At 41.3% G+C, this 27,234-nt stretch overlaps 1 protein-coding gene and 1 long non-coding RNA gene across 5 annotated transcripts in view; one reads left to right on the top strand and one right to left on the bottom strand.

The window, feature by feature from the left end:
• Positions 1–27,234, bottom strand: part of CDH13 (cadherin 13) — a 1,055,068-nt gene that overhangs the window by 585,637 nt on the left and 442,197 nt on the right. The gene's annotated exons all lie outside the window — the stretch shown is intronic.
• Positions 1,345–27,234, top strand: part of LOC123330251 — a 42,695-nt gene continuing 16,805 nt past the window's right edge. The window contains exons 1-2 of the long non-coding RNA XR_006546010.2: positions 1,345–1,470; positions 7,923–8,046. This is a non-coding gene — a long non-coding RNA (uncharacterized LOC123330251). The remainder of the gene's footprint in view (positions 1,471–7,922; positions 8,047–27,234) is intronic.

Raw genomic sequence — 27,234 nt, 5'->3', positions numbered from 1 at the left:
GAGTCCAGATCTGTTCAGCAAGCCTACATAAGGTTCGCTTCCCCCTCTTCAGGGCGATACTAGGTGTGTCTGAGAGAAGCTAGATGGACCTGGATTTCCAATAAAACAGAAGAGACAGCTAATGAGAATCACAACAGTGTTAAAGTGGCAGGAGAAAAAAAGTTGTAATAAAAGATGAAGAAAGAGAAAAAATAGTAACAAAAGAAGACAGATGAAGCCTGTTTAAGGTTTCTATCGATCAGCACTATTTTATTATATCAGTATGGGGCTAAAAAGGAACTAGGGCTGACAAGTTAATGAACTCTAGTTAGAAATTTCCAGATGAAGCTGAGAATGGCAATAGCACCTGCCTTGTGCTAATCATCTGAGACTCCCTTGCATAAACGTCTTGATCATTACAAAGGAGCCCAAATTATCTGCACTGACGATAACCATCAATCAAATGCTAAGAAGACAAAGGTTGTGCAGATCAATGCAGGGGCAATGGAGGCACTTAACTGAAACTAGGCTGGCCTTGAACTTGAGGACCCCAGTTCTAGTCCCCGCTTCCCTGGGGTCTCAGACAGTGATCTGCATTCACTGTGTGACTTTGAGTAAGTCTTCCGAATCTTTCTGAATCCAGCATTTTCTTCTGTTAAATGGGAATACCAATACCTATCTTGACAGACTATAATGAAGACTGAATGAGCCATCAGGTATGGATTACTACTATTTCAAAGTTCTACTTTGTAGGATAATGTCAAAAGAATTAGAACTTAGAGGTTCTTTTAGACTAAGCATTCTTAATGCCAACATTGCCTGAGACCCATGGGAAGACTTCCAGATTCTTTGGACCTATCAGAATTATTTGTAAAATTCTATTTGTTACCCTACAGATGTGAGGGATGCTTTTATTGTCCAAAAGTTTAAGAACTCTTTGGACTGAAGGTATCTTTCACTTTTCTACATTGTTTATGATCTTATTTTTTAATGATTCATAAAACAAACATCTATTCAGCACCTACCACATTCCATGTACTGTTCTAGGTGGTGGGGGTACAGTAGTGAACCAAAGAGAAAAAAACTATGTCCCTCAATAAGCAAATAGTCTTACAGATTTGTTCTTCAGGATAACCTCATGTATCTAGGCATTCATATCTAAATTGCACCTTTAGAGAGAGGTGGGAATAGACATTACTTATGCAATAAGCATGGTGATCTGGTTTGAGCTGACTAAATTTCCAGTGGAGACTCATTCCAATAGCCCAGGAATGAATGCAGGTATAAGGGACTGGAATTCAGGTCAGACCTGCCCATTTTGCCTGGCGGATGTGAGATGTGTTTAGGGTGTTCACCCTTTGAGATTTTCATAGAGAATGGCAACACCATGTTGATTTGGACACTGGGCTTCTCAGACTATACTGAAGGGGAAGCAATGATCCTTCCAACTGCTGGTTGAGAATGTGCTGTGAAGAAACAATTCAACTTAAGGTAAAGAGTTATCAAATGTTCACAGAACATTGTTTTTCTGATAGTAGAAGATGGTGAAGGAGGGAGTAGGGAGAGAGGAAGAGGCAAAGATGGAAGACAGAGAAAGGAGAGGAAGGAAGGGCAGGAAGAAGGGAGGAGACCACTGAAATATTTCACAGAGGAGAACAGTTCAATGTTTACAAACATATTGGTTTGTCAACTTGAAGAAATACTGTGCTGCCTTTAAAAATAAGGAGATCATGGAGCAATATAGAAAATGTTCATCATAAAATAAGTGGAAAAATTACAGCACAAACTTGTGTCTACACTATATGCATATATGTGCAATATATTTGGATGAGAAACAGAAGGGAATGTTCACCGAATTTTTTTCTAGGGGATCATGAATTTTTTTTTTTTCCAAAATGGTTTTAATGCTGTTATAGATTTCATAGCACACAAACTTAAAAAAAAAAAAAACCCATATGGTCCCAGATTTGTTTTTATTAGTCTGTATTGTAATGAATGTTGAAGTCTGGTCTGGAAACCAAATCTGCTTTGAAAATAAAGGGTCTAATTATTGTTCTAAGTTTTAATCACCAGCTTGTGCAGTCTGAGCAGACAGGCTGGGAAGACTTGCGAGTCAGTCTGACGGAATTATTGAGAGTGAAGAGACTGCACTGAAAATGCTGCTTTTTTTCCTCACTTGAACTTGAGCAGAGAAAATAGAAAGTCTCAGCATTTCCACCAGAGGGTCTAGCTCCCATGATCTTGGTTTTCATTCATGCTGGGGCTTGCCTGCTCAAATGCTGGTCTTTAAATTCGATAACCCAGCCCCTTCCCTTTCATACTTCTAGCATCAAATTTGAGAGACTTTGGAGGAAACTGGACTGCTCACTGGTATTTTGCTACTCAAAGCACAGACCTCAGAGCATTGCCTAGAAGCTTGTCAGAACCCAATGCCCCACCCCAGAGACATGGAATCAGAACCTCAATTTTCACAGGACCCCTCCGCCCATCAAAATCTGTATGCACATCAAAGTCTGAGATATACTTATCTACACAATTCCTGCAGACTTTTGGCTCTTGTCTGTTTACACAGATCTCACCTCCTATTTGTAGCCCTTAGAGCAAAATCATGTGAGATAGAAATATGTGCAAAGAAGACATGATCCTGCATTTCATGATATCGTCAGTCTGTATCACATCCTAGAAATCAAGAATATGCCCTCAAGGCAATTTCCCACTGGAATATAAATTTCTTCTCCTACTTGCAGGGATAGGGGGTAGGGAATCAATCCATGTGGTTCACTATAGTAGCAGCCAGATGTGGTTACACTTGGGGATCCAAGGTCATGGAGTGTCACCGGAAATGGTCACACTTGGGGAGCTGAGGTCATGGATTAGGTGAGTGTGATTAGGACCCCAGGGAACCCATGAGGTATATATATGCACAATAGCCTAGAACATAAGCTGTATGGTGGCAGAAAGTATCCACTGCATGCCTAGTGGGTAGAACAGTGCCTGCCACACAGGAGACACTTGAGTGATGATTAAACAGCATAGTCAATGGTATTAATTATACAATGGAAAACATTTTTATAAACTACAATTGATGAAGGACTGAAAAGCTGTGAGCTCATGACCAGATGATACAGGATGTGGTGAGAGTGGGCTTTGCCATTTACAGGCTATGTGTCTCGGTTCACATGACTATACCATGGGGGTGATGCCCACCTCACACACTGCTGGGGTGTGTAACCAAATGTGTATTTAGACTTAAATCTATAGAGATGGAAAGTTATTTGTAAAACTCTAACCCAAGGGTCAGAAAATTTTGTAAGCAACCAGACAGTTATTATTTCAGGCTTTGTGGGCCGTACTGTTTCTATTATTTAATTTTTATTTTTTAGTACTTGTTTATTTTTGGCCATGCCACATGACTTGTGGTATCTTTGTCCTCCAACCAGAGACTGAGCTCAGGCCCTTGGCAGTGGGAGTGCAGAGTCAGAGTCCTAACCACTGGACTGCCGGGGACTTCCTCCAGGCCATAATGTTTCTGCTACAACTACTCAACTCTGCCCTGGCACCAAGCAGTCATAGGCAATAAATCGAAGGATGGGCGTGACTGCATTGTAATGAAACTTTGAATTTTATTTATTGATAAAATCAGGTAGTGAGTCACATTCAGCATGTGGGCTGTAAGTTGGTTAACCTGTGTCCTAAACTTCTGTGTATGTTAGTAATCATTACTCACCAGCTTTTAAATGCTAGCAAGAAACTTGGCATAGAGCTTACTTATTTGCTTGAAGTATTTTCTAATCATTAAAACTTAAGATACCAGATGGGAATATATAGAGAGTTTTAAACATGTTGAACCACGTAAAAGACCAAACTTCTTTAGAGAAGCTTTGTTACATAGGGCATTTAAAACTTTACTCTCACCATAATACCTCTTTATTTTATCAGACAGAAACTCAGAGCAGGCACATGAAAAGAGGCTCATCATTTCTAGTTATTAGAGAAATGCAAATCAAAACAACAACGGAGTACTACCTCACACTAGTCAGAAGGGCCATGGTTAAAAAACGCTGGAGAGGCCATGGAGAAAAGGAAGCCCTCTCTTACCATTAGTGGAAATGTAAATTGGGATAGCCACCAAGGAAAACAACATGGGAGATACCCTGAAAAATAAAAAGAGTTGCCATATGATCCAGCAATCCCACTCTTGGGCATACACCCAGGATGGGGAACACATGTATACCTGTGGCAGATTCATCTAGATATTTGGCAAAACTAATACAATTTTGTAAAGTTTAAAAATAAAATAAAATAAAAAAAAAAAGAAAAGATACACACACCCACATGGTCATAGCAGCATTATTTACAACAGCCAAGACATGGAAAAATCTAAATGTCCATCAATAGATGAATGGATAAAGAAGATGTGGTACGTTTATACAGTGGACTATTACTTAGTCATTAAAATAATGAAATAATACCATTTGCAGCAACATGGATGGACTTAGAGATTATCATACTCAGTGAAGGAAGTCAGAAAGCAAAAGACAGATACCATATGATATTACTTATATGTGGAATCTAAACTACAACACAAATCAACATATCTATGAAACAGGAACAGACTCACAAATATACAGAACAGACCTGTGATTGCCAAGGGGGTGGGGGAGAGAAGGATTGGGAGTTTGAGATTAGCAGATGCAAAGTATTATATATAGGGTGAATATGCAAAAAGGTCTTACTGTACAGCCCACAGAACCACTTTCAATATCTTGTGATAAAGCATAATGAAAAGAATATGAAAAAGAATACACATATGTGTATAACTGAGTCACTCTGCTGTACAGCAGAAATTAACACAATCTTGTAAATCAGATAAACTTTAATTAAAAAAAAAACAAGACAGAGGCCCAGACTCAGAAAGGGAAATCAGTTTATACAAGACTGTGTCAATAATGGCTTTCAGAACTGCAGGTTATTGGTTCTAGGTCAGACATATCTCACTAAGACTCTGGGATTATCATGTGGTTCTTTGGGCGAGTGTCATCTGGAAACATGAAAATGTTAAAAAAAAAAAAGCATTGCAAATTATGCCCAAAGCAAGTCAACAGGCTGCTTTTTGCTCTCTTGTTACAGTGAGAGTCCTGACATTTAAAGTCATAGCTCTGAGTTATACGCCTAACAGGCAGCAGGGAAACAAAAATCATGAAACTCGGCAAGGTACCTTCAGCACAAGAAAAATAACAAGTCAGAATCAAACCCACCACATGTCAACACATGCTAAAGACGTAGGAATTTTGAAGTCTTGCTGTCGTGAGCCAAAAGGGGAGCGCGCATTTGAATTAAGGCGAAGTCAGAAGAGCAGACTCTTCCTAAATACTCCTATGATACCAAGTGTGTGCATGAGCTGGGAGCCATCCCTAGGGAAGTCCTGCCCAAGCCTGGCACCCATTCCGTAGCGAGTGCTGAGTAAAGGTGATAGCCACAGCTCTTCTTCCCCGGCTTCTCGTTACTAACACCATGGAACCATCCTGCTAAGCATCCCTCTGTGTACGGCCATTTTAAATTAGGACCTATTTTGTATTCAACAGTAAGTGCACTTGAGTGTTTAAAAAAAATGTTCTTAGATTTAAAAGTTCCATAAATTAGCAAGAACATTAATAAATAATAATAGGGATTTGTTACACTGTGGGTGTCATGTTAAGCTTTACAGTTATAATGAGTGTAGAGTGTTTTAATCTCATTATGTTGACCTTGCTAGTTTTTAATATATATTTCAAAGCAGATAAAATGAATCAGAATTGAATTAACAATTTTTATCCAGTAACATTTCTCAAGAAAACTCTATTAAGCCAAATTAAGTCACTGTTCAGTTTTCTACACAGCGTAGTCAAGCAATTTAAAATTCTAAAATAATTCAATTTTATTGATAAAATTATTTTCATCAGGATTAATTATGCTGGGTATAAATTTTATGCCAAACATTTGATTCATTGACTGCTTTTTGCCAAAATAAAATTTTCAAACAGCAACTTTTGGTTTGTGAGTTCTGTTTTGTGGCTTTATTCTAACACACCCAATTTTGCAGTTCTATATTTCTGATAAGGAGTTTTGATTCTTACATTGATTTCTAGTAAATAATAAAATTTCCTCTGTGCAGTTCTGGCCACTGTCACTTAATTTTGTTCTCATTCTTTGACCAAGTCTAATTTTTCACAGGACATTTTTTTGTGGTTTTCCATGATCCTAGCAATATTTGATCCTTCAGCCAATTTTTCTTCCACAAAAAATTTTACTGTTTGCAGTTTTAGCCACTGCTTGTTTTATTTTGTGTGTATCATCTCTAGCCGCAATATATTAATTGCATTCAAGACTGGTGGTCTGTATCTATTTCTTGGAATAAAGAACACAAGTAAAGCAAAGACATACACCTGAGTTTAAAGCAAGGTCCAAATGCCAAAGCAAAACAGCAGTGTCAAAATGTCCTGGTTTGAAAATCAGAAGTTAAAGTTATATAAAATATAGGAATGGAAAATCTAATTTTAGACTTTAAAAGATAGAGATTCAGCTCAGATCAGATCTAGGCTGCAAATGGCTCTTTATAATCATTATCTCCTGGGGTCTTCACTACACCTCCAGCAGGCAGGAACGATCCCCATTTTACAGACTGGGAAGCCAAGGCTCAGAGTATGTGGCCCAGGATCGTATACTTTATAAAAGTCAGAGCTGGAATTTGAACTCTGTGGCTCTCAGTCACTAACGCTCTGTATCGTCTAGGCTCAAGGAATTACTGAGTTTTTTAAGGGAAACTAGACTGTCTTGTGGGAGAAGGCAATGGCACCCCACTCCAGTGCTCTTGCCTGGAGAATCCCAGGGACGGAGGAACATGGTGGGCTGCCGTCTATGGGGTTGCACAGAGTCAGACACGATTGAAGCGACTTAGCAGCAGCAGCCGACTGTCTTGCAATCTCAAGGCTACCTCTAAGAAAACCTCTCTTACTTTTACCTTGAACCTGATGTAACTTTAAAGAGATCAGTGCCTTGCCATCTGAGTTTGATATTTTATTCATCATTTGGTCTTGGGCCACCATCCATCCATCATGGGTCAGAGGCCCTGGTGCCTTGGTTTGTTCTCAATTAGAACAATTGGACACCTTTCTTGGGCTTCCCTGTGGCTCAGTTGGTAAAGAATCTGCCTGCAATGCAGGAGACCTGGGTTCAACCCTTGGGTTGGGAAGATCCCCTGGAGAAGGGAATGGCAAAGCACTCCAGTATTCTTGCCTGGAAAATTCCATGGATAGAGGAGCCTGGTGGGCTACAATCCATGGTGTCGCAAAGAGTCAGATAAAGCTGAGTGACTTTCACTCACTCAGAGAAGTTGGACACCTGCCTTAGGTGTAGGAACCTGTGCTGATTTCAGACAAATGTGTTTAATTCTCCCAATAAAGGGTATGAGCTGGGAACAATGCAGCATTCACAGTGACACTCAGAATATTTCTGAATTAATAGGTATTCCAATGAAAAAAATAAAAGTTCTGTAGGTACTCTGTCAAAATGCTGAATATAGTAACTATCCCACATCAAGGGCCTCAGTGTGTATGGAGGCTCTGAGAGAAGTCCTGCAAGTAAGAAAATAAATCCAAGTTGCCCCAAATATGGCTGGCTCACCCTTCTCAGGATGGGTGAATAATGCATCAGTCATCATGCAACCATGTGGGAACAAGTATGAGGGTTAAAATCAGCAAATTAAGGATGGTGGGATAAACCAGAGGAATAAACTGATTTTCTCATGGCATTGTTGAGCAGCTGAATCAGCCCCAGCAATCATCTATCCTGGGACTTCATGTTAAACAAGAAATATAACCCCTACTTAATATAAGCGATTCTTAATCAGGCTTGTTGGTGGGTATTTGGAGAATCAAGCCAACCCATTGTCATTTCCACTGTAGTTATGGAAGAGCTTGAGCTCCTGCAGCCGAATGCATCCCTAAGTGATACCTGTTCAACATTTATGGACCGAATGAATACGTTTTCCCACCAGCTTGGAGGCTGAAAGCACAATGTTTTCTGAAGGTGAGTCATGACTTCTCCTCGACAAATATGCTCTAAAAATAGGGTGTGCATGGTCATTCCTACACAGAGCACCTCAACTCCAAAGGGAATCCGAGTAAACATGAAAGCAAAAAGTGCAGGGAGAAACAAACAAAAACTCCTGACAGTCCACATCAAAACAAAACTTTGAAAGGCACGAATTCTCTCTCTGGCTTGTTGTTGCTGTTTTGTTGCTGAGTTGTATTCAACTGCATGGACTGTAGGCTGCCAGGCTTCTCTGTCCATAGGACTTCCTAGGCAAGAATCCTGGAGTGGGTTGCTATTTCCTTCTCCAGGGGATCTTCCCGACCCAGGGAACCCACATCTCCTGCATTGGCAGGTGGATTCTTTACTGCCGAGCCATCAGGGAAGCCCCTCTCCCTGGCTAGCCCTTGCTAAATCTGCCCCAGTCACATAAATTGCCACCAGCTGATAATACAATCAATTGGCTCCAATCTTTTGTTTATGTGATCATTAGTTCAAAATCAGAGACAATTTGTTGGGTGTGAAAAATGCTACCTCTGGCACCTGAATTTACATTTGAAAACTGATTTGGGTCACATTCGGCTTTTAGGACAGCCTTTTCTAGAAGTCAGTGCAGCAACAAAGCATGAAAAAGAAAATTATGACAGGTCTGCAGCAGCGTGCTGAACTCACTGTAAATTTCAGGTCTCCAAAGAGCCACAGTTGGTAAAGTATTATTGATGAGATGGTGAGACTTACCTGGAGCCATCTTTCTTGATTTAAAATTGACAACTCAACTTAATAAAACATAACTTGAGATAGGCAGAAGGGTGTTATAATAGTCTGATGGCCTTTGTTATATTTAGCTTCTGATCAGATGATTAATATAAGGCATATTAAACAACCACTGAGCTGCTAAGATTTAAAAAGTTCTAAGCACTGAGAGATTGGAAGTCTCCTCAGTTCAGAGCTGGAGGTGCATGTGAAAAAGAAGTTTCCAACCATAGCTCTAATTGAGTTTCTCTTTGACTTGACATCTTTTCCAATACCAATTTCATTTTTCATATTATTGGAAGTTGGAATAGAATAGGAGAGAGAGAGACAGAATTTCAGTGGAGCTGATGTGTTTGGGGATCTGTTGCTCAGAGGTTCTACGACTCTGGGCGTGTCAGGAACTTTTCCAAATATCAATTTTCACATCCTCAGTCTGGAGACAGTGACCGTTTCCCTCCTCCGGAGGGTGTGCAGGACCACACAGGTGAACACTGAGTGCACACGCCTTCCTTCTAGCTTTCCTATCCTTAGTATCCTGACTAACTTCATCACAGCCTTGTTTATCCTGCTCAGTGTGAAGTTATGTAAATTATCCTAATGCTTTATTCACACAGGCAGGACATACAGTGAATACACACACCCGTCGGGAGTTCCCCTCAAGGGTATTTTGAGAATCAAGTAAGATACTGTATTTAAAACTCTGTATCCACACCAATCCATTATCACTTCCCCTTTATAGTTATGGGAGAGTATGAGCTCTTATAAATATCCAATTACTATATATTTAGTGAAGAGATTTACAGAGCATGAAAGCATATCAGCTTCTATTGTGGTTTTGAATCATTCTTATTAAGGATCAAGTTAATTGCTCCCAAACTTATTACTTATTTTCCCACAAAAAAATAAACCATGTTACCAAAAAAAAGTCTGAGGAAAAAGAAGACGCCATTCAAAACATACCATCTGGGAATAGATATAAAACATATTTTTTTCCCTTTGCATGTCTTGTAAAATGAATGTGTGAATTCATTATTGCAGTTAAAACAGCAGCAGCAAATGTTTACTAATTAATATTGACCCTATAGTGGAGGAACATTTTCTGGTCTTTCCTATGTAAGCTGTTCTTGTGCCAGATCTCCCTATTCTTGCTTGTATAACATAATTCTAGAACTGAAGCTTCATTTTCATGGCTTCAGTCCGTCACTCCAGCTTAGTAAGATCTTTCTGTATTTGGAAAAATTTCATCTCCAGGATTAGATAGTACTCTCTGTCTTTAAAAGCTTATTCATGCCCTTGTCTTTAACCTCTAGAATCAGGATCCTTGGTCTAGGTGGGGGTCTCTGATATGTATCCCAAGCACCCTGTAACTCCCGTTAGCACAGCTGTAATCCCCTCTTCAGTGCCTGTCTTCACTCTTGTACGATTAAGGGGCTTCCCTGGTGGCTCAGACAGCAAAGAATCTGCCTACAGTGAAGGATACCTGGGTTCGATCCCTGGGTTGCGAAGATCCCCTGGAGTAGTGAATGGCAACCCACTGCAGTATTCTTGCCTAAAGAATCCCAGGGACAGAGAAGCCTGATGGGCTACTATTAGGCTCATGCATCTGTTTCATTATGAAACAGATACTGGGTCTGCCATCGTGGTTGGTACATAGTAAGTGCTAAATGCTGCTGCTGCTGCTGCTGCTGCTGCTGCTAAGTCGCTTCAGTCATGTCCGACTCTGTGCGACCCCATGGACGGCAGCCCACCAGGCTCCCCCGTCCCTGGGATTCTCCAGGCAAGAACACTGGAGTGGGTTGCCATTTCCTTCTCCAATGCATGAAAGTGAAAAATGAAAGTGAAGTCACTCAGTGGTGTCCGACTCTTAGCGACCCCATGGACTGCAGCCTACCAGGCTCCTCCATCCATGGGATTTTCCAGGCAAGAGTACTGGAGTGGGGTGCCATCACCTTCTTTAAGTGCTCAATAGATACCAGCTAAAATAATCTGATTGTTTTGAATCTACTTCCTTAAAGTTAAAAGACTCTCTATAGACTTGGAGAGTCTTCTTTACTAATAGGGACTGCAAAACAACCCACTTTCTGCCAGGCTTCCCTTGATAATCTTCCTTATGGGTCAGAATAAAGCTGCTTCTGTATTTTGAGAGACAGGCTTTTCACTGCTCAAGACTGTGCTAGACACAGCAGACTTCTTTGATTTTAATAGTGCCAGATTCTTTGCAAGTATGTATTAGCTGAGGACATTGAGGCTGGTTACCATCTGAATCTTAGTTTTTGCGTCTTTAAAGGGGCTAATAATAGGATATATCTCACAGATTTATCATGACAATTTCATTGGACAGTCATAGTGCATGCAAAGTGTTTAGTTGAGTACTTGGATGTAGGGGGATGAGATGTGGCTGAAATCCCTTTCCCCGTTTATTCACTCATTCAGTAAATGTCTGACATGAGCATGGGGAGGGTGGCAACACAATTTTTCCTCCACACTTTTCACACACATGTGTGCTAAGTCACTTCACCTGTGTTTAACTCTTTGCAACCCTATGGGCCGTAGCTTGCCAGGCTCCTCTGTCCATGGGATTCTCCAGGCAAGAACACTGAAGAATTTCCTTCTCCAGGGGATCTTCCCCATCCAGGGATTGAACTTGTGTCTCTTATGTCTCCTGCAATGGGGAGAAGGTTCTTTACCACTAGCGCCATCTGGGAAGCCCAAAATTTCCCTCCATGCTTTTCACACACAGGCACTCACATTTTTCTGGGTTTGGATTTCTAGCCTCAGTTACTTGGGACAGCTGGCTTTCACTCCAGTCTGAGACCTGTGGCTGCCCTAAACCAGCTCAGAGAGTAGAGAAATCTGAGGAATGAGATAAAGGGCTCTTTCCCACCATGGGTGATCCTAGAGAGAGCACTTTATCATCATGACACTTGACACTCCATCTGCAAAAGGCAGAGCCTCCTCGACCTTCACCCAGGCCACAGGATTGCTGTGGGATCTTAATGAAATAAAGCTGATGAAGCACTTCAATTTCCTTAAAAAGGGATGAGGCAGATATGTCATTTTTATTAGTCTAAATATGAAAGTACTTTTAAATAAGCATCCTAGCTTCTGAAATTTGCTACTTAACTTTAGCTGATTGACATTATTCTGTAAGTGTCAATACTAGGCTACAATTAGAAATAAGGTGGTTTTGCAGGACTTTTACCTAGGGGAATTTATATAACATGCATATGTAACTTTGAATTTTTTCAGAAACTATGGGTCATCCAAATAAAGAATGGCATTTTTAATAGACTATTATGCAGCCTCTAAAATCATATTCTCAAAAGCAACCTGACAGACATAATAAAGGCCTCATGAGACTTTTACTTATAAGAAGGTAAGAAGCACATTTGCTTACATGCGATGAGCTCTCTGCTCTTTCATTTATATAAGTATGACTGAGAGCAAAAGTTGAATAACAAGGATAAAGACAACAAGGCCAACAAAAAGAGGAGATGTGCCAGGGTTGTGTTAGGTGTTTGAAGTATACTGTTCTGTTATATACCATTAAATATATTGTTCCATTATATTACTACTTGCATTACTACTTGCATAATCAGAGAATATCACTCTCATTTCAACCTCATTAAAGCACATTTATGGTTGGTATAATTATTACCATCCCGTTTTACAGATGGGACAACTTTAGCTCAGAGAAATTGTCCCTGGCTTCAGTTTCAAATCCGGTATATGTCAGAGCAAGGTTGATTTTTTGTCAGAGGAAAGTTATCCTAATAGTAAATAAGGAAAATAATTCAAATAACCATCAACATAAGGTCAATAAATGGTGGTGTGTCTTTACAATGGGATGCCCTGAAGCCACTGAAAACCATAGCACAGGGAACGCCACTTGAGGAGGAGCTGAGCAGTTTTTCTGATCAATCCTCGTGTAGATAACAGCTAGAAACTCTTGACACATATAGTATAACTACCTGGAAGGACTGGAGAGTGAACTAAAGCAGGAAGAACCTGGAAGAGAATGAAGACTTGGAAGAAGACAATGGTCCAGGGTGAGTTTCCCATTTTCATGGCTCTCGGTCTGCAGGTAGGACCATTCAACGTCAGGTGGACAGGTAAACGTCTCACGGACAGCTCGGTGTCAGTGGCCTACAGGACACCACAGAGGGTTCAGGATGATAGTGGCCACCGGACAGCAAATGGGGAGAACCCAGTGAAGACAGACTCGAAGACAGAGACCCCCAACTTCTGTTTATGAACTCTGCCACAAACTCTGCTGATGTGGCCCCCGAGCCATGCATGGTGAGCCGTCTCCAGGCACCAAGTATCTGAGCTCCCACTCTCCGTAGGGAAGATAGATACAGAGTACGCAAGCTTGCATTTAACTGAGCTAAAACCAAAACAGAACAGACTAGCAAGCAAACAAATTGCTCTTGTGGGGAACAGAACAGAATCCAGAATTTCTAGATAACATCTTTTACAATGCTCAGTGTACAATCCAGTTTTTGATTGGCACTAAAAAGAAAGCAGCAGAGAAATATTACCCATTTTCACAAGAAACTGCAATCGATGGAGACCAACTCCAAGGGCCACCAAGATTTTGGAATTAGGAGCCAATGGTTGGAAAGCAGCTATTGGAATTATGATTATGTATCCAAAAAAGTATGATGAAATGATAGGAAATGTTAGTAGAGAAATAAAAATAAACCAAATGGGAATTCTAGGACTGAAAAATAAACAAAGTAAAATATTCACTGGTTAGTCTTAACAGCAAAATGAAGATGAAAGAAAGTCAGTCGACCTGAAGACAAATCAATAACAATTATTCAATCATGAAAAAAATAGCAAGAAAGAAAAAGCACAGACAGATCCTTTTAGGGACCTGTGGGACAACATCCAAAGGTCTAACGGGTAATTTTTGTCCCAGAGGCTGAGGCAAAAATGTTTGAAGAAATAGTGGCTGGAGATTTCTCAGATATGGTGATACAATAAAATTACAGATTCATATCCAAAGAAGGATAAATACAAAGAGAACTACATGAAGGCCCATCACAGTCAAACTGCTGATGACCCAAGATGAAGAAAAAACCTCCTCAGCAGCCAGAAATCCACCCACATGACCTCGTTTTATTCATTAAAATGAACTCTAAAAGAGTCATGAACCTAAATGTAAAAATTAAAGCTGTACAGATTTTGGAAGAAAAGGGAAAAATATCTTCTCTACTATGGATGTAGGTAATAGATTTTTTAGACTAGCCACAGAAAACTATACTCAAAAAGACAGACATTAAAATTAGACTAACATTAGGAATTTCTGCCCATCGAAAAACATCATTAAAAAATGAATAGTCAATCCACAGACTGGGATAAAATACTTGCAAAACATATATCTGACTCGGGACTGATTCCCAGGGTATGTAAAGAACTCCTATAAACCAATGATAAAAACGCAAAAAAGGGGCAAAATATGGGAAAAGATACTTCACAAAGGAAGATGTATGAATGACCAACAAGTACCGTCGTTAGGGTAACATAAATCTGCAATGAGATGCCACTACATATGCACAAAAATAACTAAGATTAAGAAGATCAGCAACACCAAATGCTTGTAAAAATGTGCAGTAACTGCCACTCTCATGCATAGTGGGGAGTGGAACAACCACTTTGGAGAAAGACTGACCGTTACTTATAATACCCAGTATGAATCTACCCAAGGACACAACAATTTTATTCCTAGGTATTTACTCAAGATAACTGAAAACATATGTCCATATACTGATTTGTATGTGAGTGATTGTTTATGGTGGTTTATCCTTGGCTGCCAAGAGCTGAAATCAACCTAGGCACCCATCAATTAGGAGAGTGGACTAAAAAAATGTGCTAAATCTAGGTGACAAAATACTGCTCAGTAACAAAGAAGAATGGACTACGGATATATGCAGCAACATGGGTAAAGCTCTAAAACCTTTCGCTGAGTGACAGAAGTCACATAAAAAATACATATATACTGTGTGATTTCATTTACACTGAATTCTAAGAGCAACACAAGTAATCTATGATGGGAAAAATCAGCACAATGGTAGCCTCTGGAGTAGGGGGTATATTGTGGGGTGGGGGCAGGTAGTGACTAGAAGGGCCAGAGGGAACTTTCTGGTGTGATGGAGATGGTTTCTATCTTGATGGAGGTTGGGGTTGCATTTATCTGAATGCAAATGTTATATATAAAATTTGTGGATGTCATAGTATCATAATATAAGAAATTTACTTCAAAAGGAAAATAAGAACCATAAACAAATGTTGAACTCTAATTAACAATATGCCTGTGGAAGTACTTAGGGGGTGGTGTATTACATATTTGTCACTTTGAAATGAAAAGAAAATGAGATGGATTGATTAAAATATAACAGGATGGATTGATATATGTGTTACTTTACATATATATGTATGCTGCTGCTAAGTCACTTCAGTTGTGTCCGACTCTGTGCGACCTCATAGATGTCAGCCCACCAGGCTCCCCCATCCCTGGGATTCTCCAGGCAACAACAGTGGAGTGGGTTGTCATTTCCTTCTCCAATGTATGAAAGTGAAAAGTGAAAGTGAAGTCGCTCAGTCGTGTCCAACTCTTAGTGACCCCATGGACTGCAGCCTACCAGGCTCCTCCACCCATGGGATTTTCCAGGCAAGAGTACTGGAGTGGCTTTAAATATATATATATATATATATATCCATAATAAAATTTTGGAAAAAAGTTCCAAAACTATTTTATAAAATGGAAGGGCAGGCTCCTCTAATGCTGGGAACAGACCTGCACCTAGCCAAGGAGACATGAGACCTGCAGGTCTAACCATCCCTACCCCCATAATAAGCTCCAGACGAGCAAGGCATGGAGGTGGGCTCTGATCCAGATAAAACTTAGAAGACAGGATAAATGCTTTGGTAGTTTCCTGTTTTTATATGGAACATTTGGGAAACTTGGCTCTATTATTTTCTTTTTGGAACATTATCAAACGATGCTCAAAAGCCCTTTGTGCCAGAGGAAAAAAGCCTGGTCATGCCATCACATTGAATTTGATGCCCATATGGGCCACTTGGTCTCCTCGCAGCCATTTTTCGTGTTTTCCTTCCAGTTTTCTGTTCGTTAGGCGGGATGTCTGGAATCAGCAGACCTTGGTCCTGGCTCTGCCATGTATCAGCTTTCAGCCATTTTGCATACTTTCCTTAACACATTTAGACCATTTTTTCCTTCTCTTTCATGGTTTGGTCACAAAGCTGATTCTGCCACTTTAAAGGTAGTGGCACAGTCTAGTTCCACAAATGTGTTGAGAAAATTTTTGCAGCAATTCTGCCTATGAATATGTTTAATATCAAAGAGCTCTAGCTGGTTTGACTTCTAAAAAATACCTTCCATCTGCAGAGCTAATTCACAAATCTACAACCTGTGCCAGAAGCGCAGGGACATCTGATCACAGAGAAGAGGAAGCCTTCCCGATCAAGATCGATAGTCTCTACCGGAAAACTCAGGAAATCCCATATATAGCATTTCCTTGCAGGGACTCCTGTTATAATTCTACAGATATAGTGCCGAAACCCCCCAGCAGAGAACATCAAAGGTCATCTGAGAATGCAGCCACATGACAAGGCACATAACTTATGCAGTAATCAGAAGCCACAATCTGGTTCTCTTTGCATCCAGAGTTTGCATACCGAACTCTGCCTGGGCCATTCTATCTCAAGAATGTTGCCATCCACCCCAAGGCTGAGACAGGTGAAATTGGCTGGGAAGGAAAGGCCCAGCTCAAGCACTTCCGATGAAATGTAACTTTAATGCAAAGAGGGCGATCTCAGGTGGTAAACCTTGGTCGTTCCATTATCACAAACCTTCACAGGGCCACTCAATCTCTGTCTTTGGGGCACTCCCAGAGCAGACCCTCAGGAAGGACTTGGGTGAAAGTCTACCTTTTGAAAAGTGATGCCAGGAGTCAAAAGTAGGAAGTGCGGAGGTGAGGCAGAGCAGGGAGACAAGCAAATGAAGGATGCATTAAAGGGACACATAACTCAGTCCCCCTGGGACCCTCAGAGAGACAGTGGAGAACGTGCCCCAGAACTGTCCACACTAAGAACAAGGACACCAGAGAGTCAGTCTGGAGGTCCTACCCTTTTCCTTGGCTTTCCTGACTCAGCAAGCTGTCAAGTGAGGGGCAGAGGCAGGCTCTGGAGAGGGGAGGCTGCCATGCTGAGGGGTGAAGTCCAGGATGGACCGGAGACACCCAGGGAGGGCGACAATCTCTGCTCTGCTCTATGTCTAGTTCAGTGTTTCTCAGACGTGCTTTTAATGTCTGGAATCAGCAGATCTAGATATGAATATTGACTTATAATTGAATATTAATATCATTGAACATTGACTTAGCAATTCACTTAAGCTTCTGGCATTTATTTCCTTATCATTTATAACAGTATCTAATGAAGATTAAGGGAGATGAGGACTAAAGGGCAGTTCCTCAGACTCCTTCACAGAGCAATCATTATGTGATGTGCAGCTGTTACATCATACTCTATGTTGTAAGTATGGCTGACCTTGGAACAACATGGGTTTGAATTGCGTAGGTTCACTTATATGCAGATTTCTTCCAATAAAGATAGTACCTACATTTTCATTTCACATGTTTCATACATATATAACAGCTGTATATGTATACATAAGTATATACATGCTACAATATTGTACATATAGAGCATCGCACTAATGTATGTTATGTTAACTATGTTACTGTATTTACAATTGCTTTGGAGAGGTGCAATTCTAGGGTAACTGATACAGGATTCTTCTGCAACCAGGCAGGCGGCAGTTTTTTCTCTGCTTCTCCAAGATCAATATATTCTCCTTATGTAAATAGGATCTTCATTAGGGGCTCTGGAAATGGCTTCTTTAAGTCTAGTTGGTGCGTTACCAGAGGGATTTTAGGGAGGGAGATGTTAGGAATTCTCATCACCATGTGGGTGACTGCCTGCTTAACTTTTGTCACAGGGTTATTAAATAGTGGTTCCTAATTAAATACACAGAGGAAATCAAAGTTTCAGTGCTCTGTCTAATACAAAAGGGAGGTAATATAATACAGTAATTGAAAAAGATCACACACACAGATGTGTATGCTTGCAAGAGCACACCCAGGCACACAGACACACACACACACACCCCCAAGAACCCAGCTGTTGGCACTAAATATTCTTGGTCCCAGCACAGGCTCTATCCTGACCAGCACAGCGGTTTTAGTGTAAGCTCTACAACCAGCCAACTTGTATTCAGATCTCAGCTTCAAAATTACTAGCTGTGCAAGCCTAACTGAGTCATTCAACTTCTTTTGTGATTCCTTATCTGTAAAGTGGGGATAGCAATAGCACCTCTCGGGTCCTATTACTAGGATGAGGGATTGATGAGCTGCTGTGAGTATTGTGACCAGTTCAGCACCTGACACAGGACATCTTAGTACAGTGGTTGTTTGAAATGGATTTCTTTCAGATCTTAGCACGTCAAACTACTCTCTGAAAGGCCACACCATCTTAAAATACCTGCATTTCACTCTTAGGTACATAAGCAGAATTTTAGAACCCAGGGAAATGCTAGAAATCCTCTAAGGCAGTGTTTCCCCAATTTATGTCCAACCTGGAGGATCTCTTGAAAATGCAGATTTCCATTCAGCAAAGGAAGCCTGGGATGCTGCCTCTCTAACAGTGGTGGTGATGCTGCTGGCCCTCGGATCTGTTTTGAGGAAACAAAAGTCTTCATTGTCCAAACAGGACCCAGAATACTTATGTTGAGTTGCCCAAGATCATACGACTTGTAAAAGAAGATTCATTTAGAATTCAGGTGTTTTGATTTTGAGTCTGTGGTTCCACGGGCTTCCCTGATAGCCCAGGTGGTAAAGAATCTGCCTGCAATGCAGGAAACCCTGGTTCGATTCCTGGGTTGGGAAGATCCACTGGATAAGGGATGGGCTACCTACTCCAGTATTCTTGACCTTCCCTTGTGGCTGAGCTGGTTAAGAATCCACCTGCAATTTGGGAGACCTGGGTTCGATCCCTGGGTTGGGAAGATCCCCTGGAGAAAAGAAAGGCTACTCACTCCAGTATTCTGGACTGGAGAATTCCATGGACTATATAGCCCATAGGGTTGCAAAGAGTCAGACATGACTGAGCAACTTTCACTTTCACCTGTGGTTCCACTGACCCTTGAACACAAACACCGCCTGGCTTCTGACGGGAAATTCCTCCCTGTTGGAAGGCATTTCTATTGATTTTCCAGAGACGGGGGGATTCCATATGAGTTCGGGTCCTCCGTGGAGAACGAGCTGTGTTTTCAGTCCACAGGACAAGGTCACGTTAAGAAGCACATGTCAGACACAGGGAACATTGCTAGTCTTACACATAAGCACCTCTGCGATCCAGTCATTGTCAATGGATTAATCCAGTTATTGGAAACCTTTTCAGTGTCTTTGGAACACCTCAGACTTCTGAGTCTAGTTTTTCAACTGCTCGTTTTATGAACTGTGAATACTGATGAAGTGTTCGCAATGAGTGCTTAGTATCTAACAGAGGTGTGCTCTACATGTGAGATACACGGGCATGCTAGTCGTTTCGTCACCAGACCGTGTTCAACCCTTGTGACCCCCGGGCACTCTAGCCTGCAGGCTCCTCTGTCCTTGGGATTTCCCAGGCAGGACTATTAGAGTGGGCTGCCATTTCCTTCTCCAGTAAAACACATGGAGGATTCCCAAAACTATGTACAAAAAGGGACATATTAATAATTTTTATATTGATTACATGTTCAAATGATCATACCCGCATGTACCAGGTTAAATAAACCATGTTGTTCAATTGATTTTACATGTTTCCTTTCCCTTCTTTAAATGCTGAATCAAAAAATTAAAATTATATATGTGGCATAAACTATATTTCTATTGAAAATTGGTTCAGATGGATGGATAGTGGAGCATATAGATTACAGATGGACAGAATAAACTATGCATTTGATTTACAATCTAATTTATACATGATATAATTTAGATATGTAAAATGAATACATCTATAAATTATTTCAGAATTCTCTCATGCACACCTATCTCAAATTGGGTAGATGCACATACGTATGATATGTATTTTTTAAATCTTTGTTCAAGCATTTAACATGGTTAAATTTCTCTCACATACTCATATTAAAAATGCCTTTCTGTGTTTATGATGTGCAACAATGACTCCTCATTACAACATGCTTGTACTTGATAGTTGATTTCATGAATTATTAGTTTCCCAGCAGATGCGGAGAGGGCCTTCAGCTCCCCGAAGAGAACGCGTCTCCCTCCCTCACTGACGTGTGTCCTTTAACACCTCAGAGAGGGCAGGGAACTTCCTCCTCCGTGTCAGAGAGCAAATGGTCTGGCACTCTGGCCAAGGCTTAGGGGCCTCTCAGAGAAGAGCAGGGTGGTACAGGTCTATAACCTGGCTTTACCACTTAATACGTAATCTTTCAGCAAGTTAGCCTTCTTGATTCCTAGTCTCCTTGGCCAAGGAAAGGGACGATGAAAGAACACATCTCATAGAGTTTTGTGAGGATGGAGTTGCATGCTGCTTGCAGCAAACTTTGCCTCTTGCCTGGCTCAGACCAAGCACTCAGTCCACCCTGGCTATACTGCAGTGCCTAGTGCTCAGTGTCCTCAGGTCTCTCTCCTGAGCCTGGTGAGAATCACGCTTTCTTGTCCCCTTGGCAGTGGGAAGGGGCTATGTCATTATTATAGTCAGTGGATTGCACCAAGGAGGGGGGGTCTGTTACTTCCAAGACAATCATTTAGTTGTGAATGCAGAATCTGGAATGTTCTCTTCCTTTGGCATGGACAACTTACTGGTATCTTGTTAAGACGGTGCTGTCATGACATCCTGGGCATGCTTACATGGAGCAGAGCCCCTCTCTAACCAACACTGGTTATGGAGCATGAGCAGTAATTAAGCTTTTTTGCTTAAACCATTAATTTTTGGAGGGTGGTTTATTACTGCAGCATAACTTAACCAAACCTGACTAACACTCTGTTACCTAAGGCAACTCCTCTGCTGAACTAGGTCTTTTGATTTGAATTTGCAAGGCTTTCCCACAGTTCTTGATCTACAGCCTCCCACAGAAAAACACCAATAGTTCAGTCATTCCTCCAAAGTAATTGAAGATCACTCACTGTGGGTGTTTCCTCATCATCTGATTCCATCAACATTTTTCCCTCCTGAACCAAGTTGCTACCAAGGCCATTTATTTATTTATTGGAAAAGTTGACTATATAAGTCATGTTTGTCTTCCTAAAACAACTTCTGCTTCTAAAACAGCTTTTATGACCAAGATACTTTAAAAAAAGTACTGTACCAAGGCTACTAAAAAGAATGGAAACTACAGATCATAAAAATGTGAATTCACGTTTCACAATAGTGAAACATTCATTTCCGTGTAGGTTGTGAAATAAAATCAATATATGTTAACCTATTCTTTAAGAACAAAGGAAAATAAAGGGAAATTTCAATGTTTTTGTTATTATTTGATCCAAATTCATGGATCCATTGTTGCTTATGGCTATAAGGGACCCCAAAGGTCATTATATCCAATACCCTCAAACTGTCAGAATCAAATTTATAGTAGTTCATGTCAAAATATTTAGTTATAGGAATAGAGATCATATACATTTCTAATATTACATTTTTAAGGAATAGTTAATAATTTTACAGTTTTCCAGAAGCTAAGAAAGCTAAAATTTATTGCTGCGAGAGCAGAATTTCTTAGTAAGAATACCAAGAAGCAAGAGGATTCCAGAGAAGCTCATGGGATATTTAAGGTTAATTTTTTTTCCCCCATCTAGAGAAGCATTGTGTTCCTTGGGAGAAAAGTAAAATTGTCCTCAAAGATCTGGGGAATGTTTCAAGTGTCATTGGTCCAATTTGTCCTTCCTTGACTTTGATTTCCTTATCTGGTCCCCAGCAACCACAACGACCACCCACTTTACCTGTATCTCTAGAGAGAAGATAGGAATCAATATTTATTTCAAAAGCTCTCTTTTCTTCTAAAAGATAACTGCTTGCTCCTATGAGGGACAGAACCCAGTTCATACAAGTTGAGGTCTTGGGCCCTACCCATGATGACCAGGGTTATCACTGGAGTGGAGGTCAGAGTGAACGCTGGGGAGAGCTGATAAGGATGAGGATGGCCCCACGACAGTGAGGCTGGAGGAAGCAGTGCTACTGTTTCTGAGCACAGCCTACGGCTAAGGTTCTGCTGCCAGACTTCCCAGGTTTAAATCATCCTGGTGCCACATTTTCCAGATAGGTGAACTTCAATGGCAACCTAGTCTCTTCATGACTCATTTTCTCCTCTTCAAGATAAGGATATTAATTAATGGTCTCTACCTTAGAGAGCTGCTATATAAATTAAATGTGCTAATTCTTGTAAAGTACATAAAACAATACCTGAAGTGTAGTAGGTGCTAGCTCTGTAAGTGTCTCTTAAAAAGAAAATGATGGTGCTGCTGAAATGATGTGATCACATTTACAAATGGTATTTGTTAATCAGAAATCTGAAATGCACCTTCAGCTTCACAGTTCTGTTAGAGAACCACTGTATGAATTGTGACCTGTGCAGGAACCCTAAACACAAGCTGCCTTCTCTGAATGAAAGTGAAACTCCTGATTACCTCTCTAATGGAAGAAGCACAATGACACAAATAATTTAGGATGCAAGATTACAAAATCAGTTTGTTTGTACTGGATTTAAGAACATGTGTTGCGAGTTCTGAGAATCTACCTTAAATTGAAACAGTTACTGCCCCTTATTCTTGGATACCTGAACACTGAACTGAAGAGCATGAGAAGTGAACAACTTTTGCCCCCAATCCCACACCACACCAAACCCCAAACCCCAAAGCTTCCCCAGTGGCTCAAGTGGTAAAGAATCTGCCTGCAATGCATGAGACACCGGAGACTCAGATTTGATCCCTGGGTTGGGAAGATCCCTTGGAGAAGGAAATAGCAACCCACTCCAGTACTCTTGCCTGGAGAATCCCATGGACGGAGGAGCCTGCAGTCCATGGGGTCGCTAAGAGTTGGACACAACTGAGCGACTTCACTTTCACTTTTCACTTTCATGCATTGGAGAAGGAAATGGCAACCCACTCCAGTGTTCTTGCCTGGAGAATCCCAGGGATGGGGGAGCCTGATGGGCTGCCGTCTATGGGGTCACACAGAGTCAGACATGACTGATGTGACTTAGCAGCAGCAGCAGCAGCCATTGTTCTTGCTTGGAGAATCCCATGGACAGAGGAGCCCAGTGGGCTACAGTGTATGGGGTCGCAAGGAATTGGACACAACTATATACATGCACTGATTTCAGTCCTGGGTGTTCACTGGAAGGACTGATGCTAAAGCTGAAGCTCTAATACTCTGGCCCCTGATGTGAAGAACTGACTCCTTGGAAAAGACCCTGATGCTGGGAAAGAGTGAAGGCAGGAGAAGGGGACGACAGAGGATGAGATGGTTGGATGGCATCACCGACTCGATGGACATGAATTTGAGCAAGCTCTGGGAGTTGGTGATGAACAGGGAAGCCTGGTGTGCTGCAGTCCATGGGGTTGCAACCTTATAAATCTCTGCAGTGAAAATATTCTAACCAGTGGGTGCATATCATGTGTCATGATTCAAAAACACATATTGTCTTCAAAATTTTTCAATACTGGGCAGAAATTGAAGAACAAGGGAGTAGGGGTGGAAAAAGCTGAAAAAAGTGGTGATCAAGCTGGACAGAGACCATGCCCTCAACGCTCTTGCAGTTTTCAAATCAAATGGTGCAACTGCAGGGATGTAAAATATTCTAATCCCCACTCCCCCATCCCAACTGCCTGCTTAATTCGTCTCACAGAACTATTCAGAAACATACTCGGAAACAAGAGCATCAATGATGACGATGATGGGGGCCAGTCTCTGCTAGTGAGGACACAGGCTCATGGACCCGTCATGAGCACTGTGAGGTAGCTGGTGCAGAAGACCAAACCTTTGTCTTTAAATAAAGAGGCTCTACAACAAAAAACGGTTGGTAAAGAATCCTCCTGCAATGCAAGAGACCCCAGTTCGATTCCTGGGTTGGGAAGATCTTCTGGAGAAGGGATAGGCTACCCACTCCAGTATTCTTGAGCTTCCCTTGAGCAGTGCATGAGAGAATCCTGTCTCCTCATATTTTTGTCTAATTTGACCTGCCTTTGCCAGATTCTGAGTACTATTGCATGACTGAGAGTGTAATATATTCCTGTGAGACTGATCTCTGAAGTTACAGAGGCCTGAGATGTCCCACTTAACAGTTATGTGACATTGTATCAGTTTTCATCTATAAGCATCAGTACCTCTATCTATAAGTGAGGATGAACAACATTGAGACAATGTGTTAAGGAGTTTTAGAGGCTAAGTGAGAAAATGCCTATAAAATGATTAGGACAATGTCTGGCATTTTAAAAATGTATAAAATCATCATCATCATCATCTTCTTCTTCATTCCATTGTAACCTGGCATCTGCTGATTCAACCCATAAGATCTGACCATGGCAACTATCCCTCACTGATCACTTCCATTTCTGCTGAGGTTGTCATTTTGCTAAGCTAGTTGTGTCTTCTGCAGAACACCAGTGATGCCCCAACTAATAAAGTAGCTGGGAAGATTGAGATTCAACGAGATGATGGGCTGATCACGCTCTGGTAGCCCTAGAACATGATTGACGGCTTCCAGGCCCAGGCTGAGAACACTTGTGTTAGGGCTTCCTTCAAGATTTTGGCTTGCGTAAGTGGTAGAATGGAGGAAGGAGAACATGTGAGGCCCAAGACACTCCAAGACTGAGAGGCCAGGGAGAGGAGAAGGAGCAAGCCAAGCAGGCTGAGAAGGGTAGGCCAGAGAGGAAGGGCAGGGAACCGAGGCACGTTACTGCTCTGACTTTTCTTTCACTAAAACCTGTTTCTTCTTCCTGTCCTATTCCAACATTTTCCTGACATATTTTTCCTTTGATTATAACAACTCAATAGCACTAAAAATATAGCAGGATATGCATTTTATCTCTAAAGCTAAACATTCAATCAGGCCCTTGGATCATTAATTAGTTTGTCTGGGCTGAAAAACATTGATACTTGAAAATTTTAATAGAAAACAATAGTCCTTTGTATGGTTATTTGTTCTTGTTTATTAAGCATTGATTTTATCTCAAATACTAGGTGAGTCCCTTCATGTGTTTTCAGTCATTTAATCCTTGACAAAAACATATTTGGAAGGTTCCTATTTTACAGATGGGGAAAGTGAAGTTCCCAGGGCAATGTGACTTGCTCAGGCTCTCAGCGGTAGCAGAGAAGCAGACAGTAGGCTTTTCTGACTTGTAAGTCTGTGTTCCCCACCACTGCCCCACACAGCCTATCAACCGATCAAGATGACTGAGAGATGTAGTGAGTTGCCTTCTGTTGCCCTAAGATTTAGTAGCAAGGGAATGAAGGCTGTCCTTTGGAAGGGAATCTATAAATCAATAAGTAATCAGTAAGAACAAAGATAGGCAAAACTAGGAGAACATGACTTCAGGGATGTGAAACTCAGCCATCTGTTTGAAGGGAGGAGTACATCTGAGGAATGAGCTGGGCCTAAAGAGGCTGGCCGCCGATGGAAGCCCAGGCAACATGATGCCACGCTGGCAGTGCCCGTTCTGGAGGCAGGAAGCATTGCTGAGGCAAAGAGCCGACATTTGGATGGCAAAGGTAGTCTGGCCATACTGGTGGAGGGAAGTTAGCAGGCTGTCTCAGCCCATCTCTTTGGACATCCACTCTGACCACACTTCATGCTCATGAAGCAGTCTTCTGATCACGATCCAGCTTTCCACAAAGGGTGAGGGAGAAGCTGAAAAGTGCTGACCATGTGGACTTTGAGTATCTGGTCTCTTTGACAATAATTTCTCTTTGTAGATTAGCAGATCAGCTCCACGCAGGGAGAGAATTTGCTGATCATCTGTGCTTTGTATATCTCAGTGCCTGTGATAGTTATTCCCCTTTTTAAATGAATAGATTGGCTTCATATAGGAAGAGAAAACGCTGATCACGCGGACTTTGAACGTTCCGGTCCTTGTCACGCTCATTCCTCTTTGCAAATTAATAAATTGGCATATTCGAGTTTTATAATCCCTTTTGCAAGCATCAGCCATAAGAGGTGGTTCTTCTCTTTGGACTGAAAATATCAGGAGGTCCTTGGCCGGCTGGGTGAGCAATTTATCCCCATTTGCCCAGGACTTTCCTGGTTTTAGCTCTACAAGTCTGCAAGCTTGGGAACCTCCTCTGCCTCAGGAAAACCAGGGTAGCTTGCTTAGGAATTTCTCAGTTTTAACACTGATAGATTTTCATCTCTCTAGAGAAGCTCCGCAGCCCTTGATGACCTGACAGCTTAGCCACTTGGTAAGGAAAACATTGCATGGCCATGCAGCTGAGAAAAAGCCACAGTGCTTCAGAAGTTACCTACACGTGCCAAATTCAAATTTCATATCTAGTTTTAGAAGGACCTTTAAGCTGTTACTGTCTTACGACTTCTAGATATTGCACCACAATATAATCCATGAGTATTTTATTTTACAGCTCTTATACTTAAGACATTTTTCAGAAGGCAAGCTTTACACTAACATACAGGAGTTGAAATGATTGTTTTACACCTGGACCACGTCCAGACTACTGCTCTTCCTGCCTGAAGATAGTCTGCATTCTTATTTTTAGATCCCAGAGCCATTTGCTAGTTGCTGCACAGTGGTGCGGTAGAGTTTAGCTGAGGTTTTGCAGATGGAAGTCTCCCCAGCTGTATTTGCTCCTGACCCTTCCCTCTGCTACCCAGAGGGAGCAGGAAGAGAGTGTGGGAGACGGCAGTGCATCCAAAGGACAAGCACCACAATCAATCTTTATTCTCTATTTCTCCTAATTAGCAACAATTCTGTGTTAACTCCCCTGGCTCATCTGCCCTGTCTTTGTTCTAGCATCCTCCAAAGCTGACTACCACCCCTTCTCCAGGCTTTCCTTACCTCTCCAACACCACTCTCTACTGGCTGTTCTATTCTCAAGCTTCTTCTGTACCCAGCCTCTAACGTTGGGATCCCTCCTGGCTAACCTCTGAGATCTCTTCTCTAAAGCCCTGCTGTCCAGGACATAGCCAAGAGCCATCCGTAGCTATCAAGCAATGGGAATGCAGCCAGTCTCAACTGAAGTATGCTGTAACACACTAGATTTCTAAAACTTAGCACGGAAAATGTAGTATAAAATAGCTCATTTTAAAATACTGATTGAATGGTGGAATGATAGTTATGTGATACACTAGGTTTAAGGAGATGTTACTAAAATTAACTGTATCTGTTTCTTCTTACT

Source organism: Bubalus bubalis, chromosome 18 (genome assembly GCF_019923935.1).
Source record: "Bubalus bubalis isolate 160015118507 breed Murrah chromosome 18, NDDB_SH_1, whole genome shotgun sequence".
NCBI classification, from domain to species: domain Eukaryota; kingdom Metazoa; phylum Chordata; class Mammalia; order Artiodactyla; family Bovidae; genus Bubalus; species Bubalus bubalis.
The sequence above is the reverse complement of the archived record's forward strand: the minus strand, read 5'-3'. Positions and strand labels throughout refer to the sequence as shown.